The following is a 14,313-nucleotide window of genomic DNA, read 5'->3' on the forward strand; positions in this document are numbered from 1 at the left end:
CCACAGTGATGGACACATAGAAAGATTAAAGAGTGCTGTGGCCAACACAGCTCCCTAAGGGACACCTTGAGGTAACGAAAAGGAACAGAAAAAGACATATTCATTTAGATCACATTAGATCACTTTTCTACGTATGGTGTAATGATAAATATTGGAAAATATATTCTGCTCACCGGTTGATTATAGAAAAGCTGTAGGCATGCTAAATTAAATTCCAAAGTGTCCTTTTTATGAGACTTTGAATATTTGTAGAATAATAGAACTCCTGAACACAACTTGCCACTCCAAGGTCACACAGGTCAGATCATATGCATTTCATTGTCTCTTTGTCGACAGGTGTTTGCCATGTGCCTACATTTGCATCGATCAGGCTGCTAAAGGTATAATTTCGTATAAAAGACCATTTAGTACTGCACTGATCAAACGACCACTACATTTACAAAGTAGGAGGGCAAAACGCCTTCCCCTAGAATAGCATATAAATCTGTGTGCAGTTGTATACAGCAAATGCATCACACCATGGTTATTTACAAGCTTTTGTAGATGGCTAAAACACAGTTTCATGTTTGACTGAGGGCCCCTTAGACTGCGGCCCACTGAGCCCACCCTGGTCCTCTGTGTACCCTCAGCAGTGTTCCAAACACATATTTTGTTGTTTTTAGATGTCAGTGGTGGATTTGTAAATACAACCATAAAGGATTTCGAAGGTGAATATAAGGGTGTTGATGGTGCTTCATACAGGGAATGGTGTATTTCAAATCACACATTAGTAAAGCATGAAAACATATAAACACTACATTATAAAAAGGATGGTGCCTTCCCTGAAACACTATTTTTAACTGGTTCATTCGACAGCACTTGTGTTCAACAACACGTACCGAAAACTGAACAGATCTAAAGCACTGCACATCAGGTTTGGGGTCCGTCCCCAGTATATATTAATTGAATCATTTCAAAATGTTGCATTTTAAGGCATAGTGATCAATCAGAATTGTTCATAATGTCATACGATTTATGATTGGTGTGTTTGTGGATTCTATAAATTCTCCATACATGCGATATTAGCATTTCCACATGCTAGTTATAGGCAATGAAACTGTCCACGTGCCTACGAATGGCTAATGTCGATCCATAGACTTTCTCAACAGAGAGAATGCCAGGCACCACACACACTCGCAAGGGTACCGCCATCCTTGGCTCCGAAACGATTGTCTCCACATGCACAGCAACAGATGTATGCAACCTCCACGTGCTTAGCAACATGTATGACTAGCCTACTATTTCAACCAGTTATGCCCATCTCAACATGCCCACTATAGGGTATGGTGTGTCCCCTCTAAAGGAATACCTAGTTTCCACATTCCCTCTTCATCTTCAATACCTCATCCTCACCTCTGTGCCATCCCACAGGACCAGCAGCACTTTACATGGATGACGAGGAGTGAAATAATGGTTGTAGTACGGCCGCACTGAGTCACTGTGGATCTCCTGATGCGGTAGGCCAGTGGTAGTGGGCAGGCTTTATGTAAGGGCGAAATACTGAGATTGGCATCATAATAGTAACTGCTTCCCAGTGCTTCATTTGAGCCGGTGGTTTCCGGTGCTCGGACCCAGCACTTAATTGGCAGCACTGGCACTCATGACAGACAGTCTGCCACATGGTCGGCTGAATGTCTGATTTAGAGTCAGCACAACAACAGTTGTGTTGTTGATGCACATTCACCATACGTTAACAATGACTAAAAAATGCCACCAAAGCTAATCTTAGTGCTTTGGGGCAGGGAATAGTCTGAATTGTCACACTTGTAGGGTGTGATGGTTAGTAGCTGGTTTGGTACCGCTAGTAGGGGCAATGGGTGGTGCAGGCTGAAGTGGCCTCCTGGCATTTAGGGGCATATCAACAACAACCGGCGATAATTATCTCTAAGCGCACTTAGCGCTAGGTTAATTATCGCCGGCTAGCGTGAATTTTTATCGCTGAGATAGCGTGCTATTAGCAACGCTTATCTCAATAGCGATAAAAATCCTCACGCTAACAGGCTAACGTGAGATTATCGCTGGAAACCCAGCGATAATCTCACGTTACCTTGTTGATAGGGAGAGGCAAACTTAGCCATGATATCCTCCTTCCATAGGATATCATGGCTAAGTCTGAAAAATACCAGACGTAAAAAAGCAGCGTTAACCGCGGTTAGCGCTGCTTTTTTGTCCCTAACAGGGTTAGCGACATTCTTGATAATAGGAGAAATGTTGCTTAGCGACATTTCTCCTATTATTTTACTCTGGAACGCCCCCTTTGCATCTCATTAGAGATGCAAGGGGAAGCGTAGAGTAAAAGGGTGCTAACATGCAAATTTGCATGTTAGCACCCTGTTGTTGATAGGGCGCTAGTTTTATCTCTCCTTTTTTGGCTTTTAAAGCCAAAAAAGCAGAGATAAAGCCCTTGTTGATATGCCCCTTAATTTGTTACAAATTAGGCACTGCTGCATCCTAACTGATAACAGCTGTCTGCGGGCTGTTCGTTTAGCATCAGCAATCTGAAGTTAATATATAATATATAAGCTGCCGCAGGTCAAGAACACTGATGGATGCCCAGACACCGTAAGACACCACAAGCTCCGCTGAATCAGGATGTTGATTAAGATACTGGAGGGAAAGTGCAAAGTGCAGCGAGACACAATACCTTAATTTGGTAGGAACAGGTGTAATTGCCTCAGGCCGAGGAAAGTGCCTCGAACCTCATTATAATGTCTTCCTGCACTTTAAGGTCATCCACCCCTGAGCAGCGAATTAAATTCGTGATAAGAAGCGCAAATGCCGAATAGCAGGAAGCCACGACGCCTTAGTTTGGCGAAAACAAGTGAGGTTACCTCAATCCAGATTGAGTGCTGCAGTTACCATCACAATATGTTAATGCACTTTGAGATTGTCCACCCGGAGCCGTAAATAAGGTGCTTGATAAAAAGTGCAAAAGACAGGGGAGCAGCAGAATTGCAGCAGATTAACAGCATGCCGGAGTGTTAACATGCGGTGGAGAAAGTGCAAAAAGTGAAAAATAGTAAACATGGAAAGAAGAGCAAAGACACAAGAATGGACAGGCTTAATAGAAAGATGCCTAGTGCCTCAGTGCAAAAGACAGAAAGATGGCGCCAAGCCTGAATATTAAGGTGCGACTAAAGGGGACTGGATAATATGGGAGCAACCTCACAGGCCCCAGGATTGGGCGGTAAATATCTAAACTATACTTAAATACAAATCTGATATGCCCTGGCCTTTGACTTTCTCATCCAGCAAAATAATAGGACCGACTTTTATGGTATTTTATTTCCTGTGCTATTAAGTGCTGAGGTACAAAGATGGGCAATGCATTCTGTTAAGTGCAGCTGGCCACTATTATAGGACTATTTTATTAGTTTCCAAGCCAAAATATTCGAAAAAGGATGCTGTAAATTCTTGGGAAGAGAACTCCTCCTTGCGCCCATGGAAAAGGTCAGGCCTGCTTACTATGCAGACTCCTTGGTACAATGAGGGGCTCGCTTGCATGACTGTACCAGTGCCTTTTCCCTTTAGGAAGGGGTGAAAGGGAGAATTCTGGATGAAATATCGCAAGGGCGCACCTTTCTTGAAATTTCACGGTACCTAATTTCGCTTCATTTTCAAGAGCAGTAACTGTCTTGTGGGAACGATAAAATGGCGGCCGAGAGACACTTGCTCAAACAAGTTTCTTGCCAGCATCTCAGGTGGCTTTGTTGCTTGAGGCGTGCCCTCACCTACCAAAGCAACAACAGCGAACAACATTTTACAATACACGTGAAATTGCGCAAAAATAAAAGTATGCAGTTTTGCCGGCCTCTTGATGTGGTTTCCAGTCCAACCATCAGCTCTATACTATGATAAACATAACATTGCCAGAATTTTGAGTGCTGTATTTTACCTTTGGAGCCTTCCCTATACACTCAAAAAAAAGTCGAAAGTTCGTGCCTTTTACTGTTATTTGGTGCCACCAGTAGGTGGCGCGAGACGGAAGAAGCCTTACCTCAAAGTGGCAGCCTTGGTGATAAGATTTTATTATTTACATGAATGAATGAAAAATGTATTGTTCAGTTAATAAAAACTTGCAATTAAAACACCTTTGTACAATTCTTCTTCCATTTCATACATTATTAAGACCACATAATTAAAAGATACTTTTCATCAATTTATAAAAACAAGAATACATATAACAATCCTCATTGTCCACAGTTAAGCAGTTTCTTCTCCACTATTTCTATAAACTTCAGAAGTCTGCCCGTAAATTGCAAACTTTCTCCTTGTAAACTGGCTATGACTGCTTTTCGACATGTTCGTATCATTTGACTATTAAAGTCCAACCTTAACAGGCTCCTATGTTCATCAACTAGAGCAGGGCAACTACAGATGATATGGCTAATATCTTCTCTCTTGTGGGTACAGAGGCGATTCATCCTCTCACTACTCACATTTTCCATGCAGGCGCGTCTCCAAGAAATTGGCTATTTCCAAATCGGAGATTCATAAGCTTCAGTTTTCCCCTATGGCTATTTGAGTCTCCTAGATAGCTCTGAGGTTTTAACATACCGTACAAAGTAATAACTGTTCACGCATGGGATCTCTTTGCCACTACTGCTTTATCCCATAAAGACGACAATTTTTTACTGCACCCATTTATAACTTTATTAAAGGCCACCTGTGAACGGGGTAAGGCCCATAGTTGTTCCGCCTTGAACGTGTCTATCGCCAGTTTAAAATATTTGTGAGCCTGCTTATGTTTATTATCACATATTGCCTCCCGGACCACTGTCATAAGCGAGTAATTATTATCCTTTCTAATTTTATGGCAGAATTTTAACAATGCTCCTAGACTATTTAGGTTCTGTCGTTTAAGTCCGAACTCAAGTTGGATTTGTGCTGGTGAAGTTTGTCGCGGAAGATTAAACAGACGTCGTTAAGTCCCTGTCACTTGCTTATCTATGGTGTTGTCAACACATCCTCTTAAGGTCTCTACTCCATATACGAGAGTTGGAACATGTTTAACTGACATAATTTGTAAAAATGGATTAAGAGAAAGCCCTTTTAAGTTAGTCTGGAGTATGGAAAATGCTACAATTAATGAGTTATTTCTTCTTTGTAGTGCAGCGCACTGATTTTTACCCGTGCCCCTAGCATCTATTATAACACCCAGATATCTATATTCAGTGACCGATTCTAAAATAGAACCTTCCATTCTCAATTTTGGTCTTGCAGCCAACCCCCAGTCACCAGCATTGTTTTTGTCTTTTTAACTTAATTTTTAGCCCATGAGTATAGGCGTAATGTGCACTTTCACTAATTAATCTCTGCAATCCCACCTTGGTGTAACTTATTAAAACAATATCATCGGCATACAGTAAATGTGAAACATTAAAACCTGCCACAGTCGGGGAGTGAGAATTAATTTCACTAAGCCTTGATGAAATGCCAGCTAAATACAAGTTAAATAAGGTTGGTGCCAAAACACACCCTCGCTTCAACCCGTCCCTTATCATCATTTTTTTTGACAGAACTGTGCCTTGTCCCAACCTTACTCTCGTCCAAGTATTGGTATATAACACTTGTATCGCTCTCAACAGACTCTGTGAAATTCCCATTTGCGTTAATTTATTCCAAAGAATATTTCTATGCACAGTGTCGAAAGCCGAACTAAAATCAATAAAACACAAATGTAGGTTCATCTTACGGCGCCTGGCCATTTCCATTATAAGAACTAACATTTGAATATTAATAATCGTCCCCATGCCTTTGATAAACCTTGTTTGATTTTTTGGAAGTAAATTACTGGCATCAACCCAAGCCATTAATTCTGTTAGCAGACACTTAGCAAAAAACTTTGCTTCACAATCCATTAACGCTATAAGTCTATAATTAGCAGGATCCGAGACTTGACCAGCTTTGTAAATCGGAGCCAAAATTGAACCCCTCCATTTGTCTGGGACTTCTTCCTTCATTAAAACATGAGTGAATAAGTTTGACAGTTTCTTTGCCCAATATTGTGGATTTTCTTTAAATAGTGCTTGAGGAAGGCCATTTGGCCCTGGAGCACTATTCCGTCTGCTAGAACTTATAATTTTTTCCACTGTTGTCTGCTGGATCATTAGCTTGGTGTTTTCCCTTGCATTATCATTATCCCTTGTATTTTCAACTGAACTTACTTCTGTTGGCTTTATCATATTTCTTGTGCAACCTGTCATAGATCCCAAATGCTTCTCCCAGACTTCTTCCGATATATTTGTAGTCACTTGTTGTTGTTTCCTACTGTTGGCTTGATTAACCAGTCTCCAAAACTCACGTGCATCTTTACGTTTTGCTGCATAATTGATTTTACTCCAGAACAGATCAAGTTTGGCTTTTATTTGTATCCATACCTCTTTTTTTATAGTGACCTAAGTTGTGGTAATATCTTACTCCTGACATTGGACGATGCTTGATTTCTTAGAACCCTCAGGGCATTGTTCAATTTCCTTTTCGCTATCTTAAGTTGAACAGTCATTTTTTTGGGAAAAGATGTAGCCGTTGTTACCATGCCTTTTGAACGCACAGCATTTTTCTCTACTGGATTAATTTTGAACTGCTCCCAAAGGGTCAATGGATTTTGATCTCTTCTATTTAACTCTTCTTCCCACTGGTCTCTTGCTTGTTGTTCGATATTTTGTATATTATTTACTGTCCAGTTTAACCTTCTATAGTTCAGACCAATAGGCTCCCCTAACTCAGGGGCGCTTTGTTCATGTCGGGTAATATGTAGATTGAGGCTGATCATTTGTGGCCGGTGATCACTTTCCAGCCGATTTCCCAAGTTATAGCTTATTATTGATTGGTAGAATGGGAGGGACACTAAAGTGTAATCAATAACAGCTTTAGATTGTGCCGCGAAATGGGTCGCCTGAGCTGGAATGTCCGGATCCACTCGGCCATTCAAAACTCCAAGGCCGTGATGCTCCAGATTTCTCACCGTTTCTTTGCCCATTCTGTCAGATTGTTGTTTAATTGCATCGGTTAATGGGATATGCCAAATTTGATCAATCACCTCCAATATTTGATCCCTAGGCGCCACCTGGAAGAAATTCATATTAAAATCCCCTGTCAAGATGATCTGAGGAACTGGATTCATCATGCTTAGTGTTAATAATAGGCTCAGTATTGTATCTATTGTTTCTTTTTTCTTGCTGCAAAGGGGATGTATATAAACATTTATTATCATCAAAGGAGTCTTATTTCCTGTGCTAACAGGCCAGACCTTAATTGCTTGAATGTTCGAATGGTCAATTTCCACTTCTTCGATCTTTATTTTTTAAGCCACTGTAACGTATAAGGCCAAACCTCATGCTGCTCGCCCCTTCAATTTTGTTTTAATTGCTGGCTTGCTATAGCATAAGTATGCCGGTAACTTAATTTCCTCCTGTGCCCATGTTTCTTGAAAGAGGATTAGCTGAAACCTTCCAATATATGTTAGAAATTCATGAACGTCCACTTTTCCTGCCAGACCCTCTATGTTCCATGAGCAGATGTCTACATTTGCTGCCAGACCCTCTATATTCCATGAGCAGGTGTCACCTTTATTTCTGTGGTCAACAAAACGGTTTTTATCCTGTCAGTATTATTTACATGTTTAATGTAGAGTATTTCCACTCATATTAGAAAAGAAGAAAAGGGGTGCTACCTGGCGCCATTACTAAAGGACATGTTCTGTCAATACATACAAGCAGCGCATTTTATGCTGAAAAAAGCTTCCAGGTGTATTGCTGAACTGAAGCACAACATATTATTGCAATTTTAGAATTATAATTTATTTTATGTACCTAACATGCAATTTCTTTGGCATATCGAAGTGCTAAAATGAAGAGGTGTTACTAGTACTTCATTTATCAAACTCCCTAAGAATGAAAGGCTGATTGGGCTCTGTCATGGTCCAGACTTGTGTCCTGCAGCTCAAACCGAATGTCGGCAGTGAGGGCTCAACTCCCTGGCCATCTTGACTGCATATTCCTTGCATAAGGATATTATTTGCACATTGATATGCAGAGAATACAGCCATCCTTGTACTTAATAATTACATGATGCAAAGAAAAGAGAAAAAAACATTGAGTACAATGCCCTATTATTAGAGAGTAAGCAGAGCACAAGCAAGCAGCTCAAACATCCAAGTATGTATTTAAAGCTGAGGTATAATGAGCGATCGCAGCTGTACAGTGGGAAGAGGATATTATCTTCAAGCATTTGTTGAGGTTTTGCAACCGAGTTTTGTCAGGAATGGGGTTATTAATTTGGAAGGGAGTAACCCTGGCAACCTGATAAACCCACTCTGGCTCGGTCACATCACAGTTCAGCATCGCTACTCAGCTCCTGGTAGCTATGGGTCAAGCAGCAGGAAATTGCTGGACATGTGTATGTTAAATTCAAACTCTACCAACAACTTGAAACAAAAAAACTAAAAAAATGGCATTCTCAAAATCTTGTTAGAACAACTGAGAAAAAAATGAATAAACAAAAACACTAAGATAATTAAAATAGGTTATGGTGAACCACAGATATGAGTTATTTAAGTTTTCATGCAAAAACAACCAAGAAAATGTCACTGTTCCCAGTGGACCTAGGCAGAATTGATGCAGAGTTTGGATACACCAAGCGTGTCATCCCAGTCAAAGTTATTATCTTTTGGGTAACTCTCTGAAATAGAAGTCAAAATCTTCCAGTGGGCTAATGTCCAGGACCGTGGTTGGCAAGAGTCACTCACAGTCAGATATGTCACCTTCCAGCTTCTCCTGAAGCTGCTGGTTTTGCCACCAAAAGCTCAGAGGGGAGCAAACACAGATTTTGGTAGCTGCTGAGGTCACTTTGCGGGTCTGATATATTTTCTATCTTACCCCTGTCCAATGTATTACTTTCAGACTTAGTCATGTATATGGAAGCCAACATTCTTCAGCAGTGCACAAGTAGAAGCTGTAGGCTAGATACTTATGCTGCATGGTTCCGTTGAACCAGGTTACAGTATGGCAACAATCTCATAGTGGGACAGGCCTGGTTTCCTTATCTTTCTTGTATTGGTAGTGGCCAACCTTGGACCCCAAGGACCTTGCCCAGGCCCTCAGAAGATAGAAAAGATGACTAAGTCCCACTTTTCCAATTACTGAGAACGTTCTTTCTAATCTGTTCTGCTGCCCCAAGCTCCAGGGCATACTTCTAGCCACTCTAGTCACACTCCTGTCAGCACTTCATCAGGGTCCAGTCCTCTGTGGTCAGCTGGGCCCTCTTGGAGTCAGGAGTCCTTTCATTTGTATCTCTGAAGCAGGCAAATAGGAGGCCAACCACTTGACCTTTGGTGAGCAGTTCCAGTCCCTGGGTGCCAGCAGGATTCAGGAGTTCTTAAGCCATTTAGTAAGTCCTCTTCTCTCACCAGGGTGCATATTTACAAAGAATTGGCGGAGCGTGTAGTTAGCTTCCTTGGCTTAACGACACGCTACTCCACTTCTGAAATGCAGGGCTGCACCAGATTTGCAAGATTAGCGGCCTAGTGCCAACCCAGGCACCCTTGCACCATAGTGCAAGGATGTCTTTGTGTAGGGGAAGATTGTTTATGTTCAGGAATGTCAACCTTCCTGCACGTAAACAATCTTTAATTGCCGCTTTGTAACTTCTACGCGTGCTGCTTAATGCAGGCACACACAGAAGTTGCAAAACAGCATTTAGAAAAAAATGATTGTTTATGTACAGGAAGGTCCCCCTTCCGGCACATAACAAATCATTGGCCTTTTACTATTTTCATGTGTGCTGCACAACACAGCACACATGAAAACAGCAAAAACAAGGAGAAATGAAATATTTCTCCATGTTGCACCAGGGTAAGACAAGATTTTTCCTGGTCTTAGTTCTGGTGCTACCTCCCATTTACACCTTCTTTGCAAATAGGAGGCAGCGTCAGAGTCAATGGGTTTTGTGGTGGAACGCCCACAGCAACACCCATTGCCCCCCTGTACCACTCCTATTAGTGACACCACCAAGGTCTTCATAATAAATATTAAGGGAAAAATACATATAATACGATACTCAATCAGTATTTTGTTCTGTTAAGATGGGGAAAGATAGAAAATAAAGTTATTACATTAATTTCAATAAAGATAATTGAAGCTAACTAGAAAACACATCACCATATGAGGGAATAACACATGATATATTTTTCAGATTAATCCTAACATTATCGCTGATTGTGTTGTGCAGCCCTTCAGAAGGTTGTTTTAAAATTACAAACAAGACAGTACAAAATACTTAGCATAAAGCAAACACTTTGGTGCCGATTAGGATCCTGGAAAAAATTTCCCCGTACGACTCGTATCCGGTCTTTTTACCGTACGAATCGTACAAGTGCCGTACAAACTGCCAAGTACGATTCGCATGGGAAAAAGTCCATACGAATCGCATTGGGAATAATTCCCCACACGTCCTCGGGTCGGAAAATGTGTCCGACACGTCCCCGGACGATTTACCATACAAATGTGAAAAGTGAAGTCCGACCGCGCAAGTACGATCCATCCCATGCGTCCGATGTTACAACCGTATGGAAAATGCACCGTACGGACCGAACTCCCATAGCAACCATGGAGACATGTGCCCGCATACGCGCCGAACACCCCCCCAGCCCCCGTGAGTACGCGCCGAACCCCCCCCGTGTATGTACACCCGTGTACATACGAGTCGAACCCCCACCCGTGTATGTACACCCGTGTACGTACGAGTCGAACCCCCACCCGTGTATGTACACCCGTGTACGTACGAGTCGTACCCCCACTCGTGTATGTACGGTGCGTACCCCCAGCGCTACGCGCTGGGGGTACGCACCGTACATACACGGGTGGGGGTACGACTCGTACGTACACGGGTGTACATACACGGGTGGGGGTTCGACTCGTACGTACACGGGTGTACATACACGGGTGGGGGTTCGACTCGTACGTACACGCTTGCGGTAGATACCATATTTCTTTAGTTAGGTTACATACGAATGTGATCCGGGAATGCTCCGAAGTGATGTCGGGACGCTTTCAGGCAGCGTTTCACGACCCAGGAAGTACGATTCGAACGACCAGATTAGGGGGCCTGGTACGCGCCATACCCCCCCCAGCCCCCGTGAGTACGCGCCGTACCCCCGTGTATGTACACCCGTGTACGTACGCGCTGGGGGTACGCACCGTACATACACGGGTGGGGGTACGACTCGTACGTACACGGGTGTACATACACGGGTGGGGGTTCGACTCGTACGTACACGGGTGTACATACACGGGGGTACGGCGCGTACTCACGGGGGCTGGGGGGGGTATGGCGCGTACCAGGCCCCCTAATCTGGTCGTTTCGCGGCGTACTTCGCTTTTCTGGCACTTTTTGGGTGCCGTAAAAAAATTACCGTCCGGACTGCTGTCGGTTCGAATCGTACTTCCTGGGTCGTGAAACGCTGCCTGAAAGCGTCCCGACATCACTTCGGAGCATTCCCGGATCACATTCGTATGTATATTTTCGTCGGTCGGTGTTTTGTACGACTCGTACGGAAATGGTGTTTCCGTGCGAATCGTACTTCCATGTTTGTAATGTTTTTGTCCCGGGTACGAGTCGGACGGAGAAAACGCTCCGACCGACGGTTCGTACCCGGTTTTTCCAGGATCCTAATCGGCACCTTTGTTGCTTTCTAATGCATGCCGCTTTTGAAAACAGGTACCGTGTCATCAAAAGTATGCTCCTGAATCCATTGTTGTTGATTTTGACTTTATCACTATATTTGGTGCTTATGGTGAAAAACCCATCATTCTCTGTCTATAGAGTGTGATCCACATTTAAGAAAGTTGTCAAAGAGGTCACAAAAACATCATTTCAGCCGAAATCTGGCCCCATGAGCTCAACGGGTCTAGGGACACTTGTAGTCACACACTGAAAAGAGTAAAAAGTAAAGCGAGACTTACAGTCAGTATTAGTGGAGAATCTACAAAATTAGGGAAAAAGAAGAAGAAATGCTCATTGTCAAGGGGTCCCGCCAAGGGCTATGCTGTACTCACATTGTCAAAGCTTCCCACCTGCCATGCACATTTTGGCTACCCGCGGCTCCGAGTATAACCCGTCTATTGAAGCCCAACCCTTAAATGACAGGCGACTCAGCTTCGGCATCCACATGTGCAAGAAAGCTAGAACGCTCACTCACACAAGATGGCCACCTACAAATGGCACCACTTCCTGGTTGCTCAGCGCCCAGTGATGCCGGTTCGCGTCTACAGTCAGGAACCTGCAAAAATTCACAAAAGGAGGATTTATTTGTAGATTTTGAATGATGATTGCTGAAAAGGAAATCATGGAGAAAATATGACAAAAATGTTGTGAAAAAGAATATTCGGTCATTGTGGAGAAGATTTTTTAGGCATGATACCCCTGAGTTGCTTTGACTAGGCATGAAGAAGGGTAAAATGTAAATGAGTATGATTCAAAAATGCAGTCTCTGTTTGATGCTAAAAATTGCACAAATCAGAGGTGGCGAATACGGGCATGACAAAATGTCAAGCAATGGTTAGGGACAAAAACCAGAAAGTAGCAGCTACCTTAATCAGGCTGTATCAAAATCTAAATGAATAGTTGTAGTATCATCTATTTATATGCTTGCGGTAGATACCATATTTCTTTAGTTAGGTTACTGGAGAGTGATGAAGTTAGGGCAAGGAACGTAGCCTTGGTATTTTAAGAGATTCTCATAACATGGGGACTGACTATCACAGTACATCTTGGATGTAGTCACGAGAAATGGCTCCAGGGTATGCCTTCGTTCAATTCGTTACTATGTGTTTTTAATCGGGAAACCCAACTTTGTTCCTTGTCAAATAACTGTGAGTCATTGGAGATTTGTTTTAGGATGGTCCAAAGAAGGTCCTTTAAGGTGTGTCTTTTCTCTATGTACTGCATGGACATTTTTGACGTGGCCCACTTGGAAAAACCAAAAAACGTAAAATGTTTGGTGAACTGTCTTCAAAACCGACAGCAGCTAACCAGTGTCCACCCAATTTTATGTACATAGGAACCTCCACAATGGCAGACTGTACTCTATCCACCAAATCTCCAATCAGACCCTTTTATGTTTTGGGTTTTGTCAACTCCAGTAGGCATGCACGACCCTTTCCGAGCATACATCACACTATTCTCATACCCAAATTCTTGTATGGCTAACCCATCACTATGTTGGTAACCTGTCACTCACTTTCATAATACCATATGGTTCCTTTTGGGGTATACCTCTTTTGGGGTTTATGTATCACTGTGTTACCGACTTTTCTTCTGGACCAGGCCTAATAGATGTTGGATTAAGTGCTCATTTGTTCTCCAGCACCGTAAATATTACATCGATAGATCTGTGAATGCTGTTGTCATTTATGTATTAATTAAATTCTTTAAGCTAATTGAGGTAAGCATTGAAGTAATTATTTTTGGGTTGCCACTAGAAGCTGGAGAGCAGTAAAATGATGGCAATAAACTGAAATTTTATAAAATCTTACTAGAAACAAGGCAGATTTGTCAATATTGGAGTCAAACTGCACTCCCTTCAAAATATGAATGGCTCAAGTCAGTATTTTATGTCTATGTGATGGATTTATATTGCTCTCCCTCCAAAAAAGTGGCTACGTTATGGGAACCCATGACTAACTGGTTGAAAAGGAATAATGGAAGATAATGATTCCTGAGTTTCATTATGAAGCTGGTATACTGGTGAACTAGTCCAATGATTACAGCCACTTTGGGAGAGGACGCGACAGTCAACACCTCCTTTCAAAATACTGTCATCTCAAAGGTTTCTTACAGGGCAGACTACCAAGTTAGAAGGGAAACTTGGAGGTTTCATTCGGAAACAACATGGCATATGACGACAAAAAAAGGAATTACAAAGATAAATAAATAATGAACTTCCTGCAAAAGGCTACGATCAGTCAGTTTTTGTTACTTGTATCAAATGTTTTACACACATTTACAAAAACATCTTACAAAAAGATGGCCTCCCTTAGGAAACAGCGAATTTAGCTTTTAATAAAAGAGTATGGAACGCAGAATTTTCGAGTTGCAACACCCACTTTAGCTCAAAGTGGGACATTTTAAGTCAGTTCTTAGCATTGAAAAAAGAATTTGCCCTCCATTACAGTGTTATAAATGTAATTGATATGCCAGGAGCACTTGCATTCTTATAGCTAAACGTCAGAATGAAGCCTTTTGTGCATCTCATTGTCAAACATATTTCCACAT

At 42.2% G+C, this 14,313-nt stretch overlaps 1 protein-coding gene across 1 annotated transcript in view; it reads left to right on the forward strand.

Moving 5' to 3' along the window:
- Nucleotides 1-14,313, forward strand: part of P2RX5 (purinergic receptor P2X 5) — a 505,454-nt gene that overhangs the window by 188,879 nt on the left and 302,262 nt on the right. The gene's annotated exons all lie outside the window — the stretch shown is intronic.

The sequence above is a fragment of the Triturus cristatus genome, chromosome 3_2 (assembly GCF_964204655.1).
Source record: "Triturus cristatus chromosome 3_2, aTriCri1.1, whole genome shotgun sequence".
Lineage (NCBI taxonomy): Eukaryota > Metazoa > Chordata > Amphibia > Caudata > Salamandridae > Triturus > Triturus cristatus.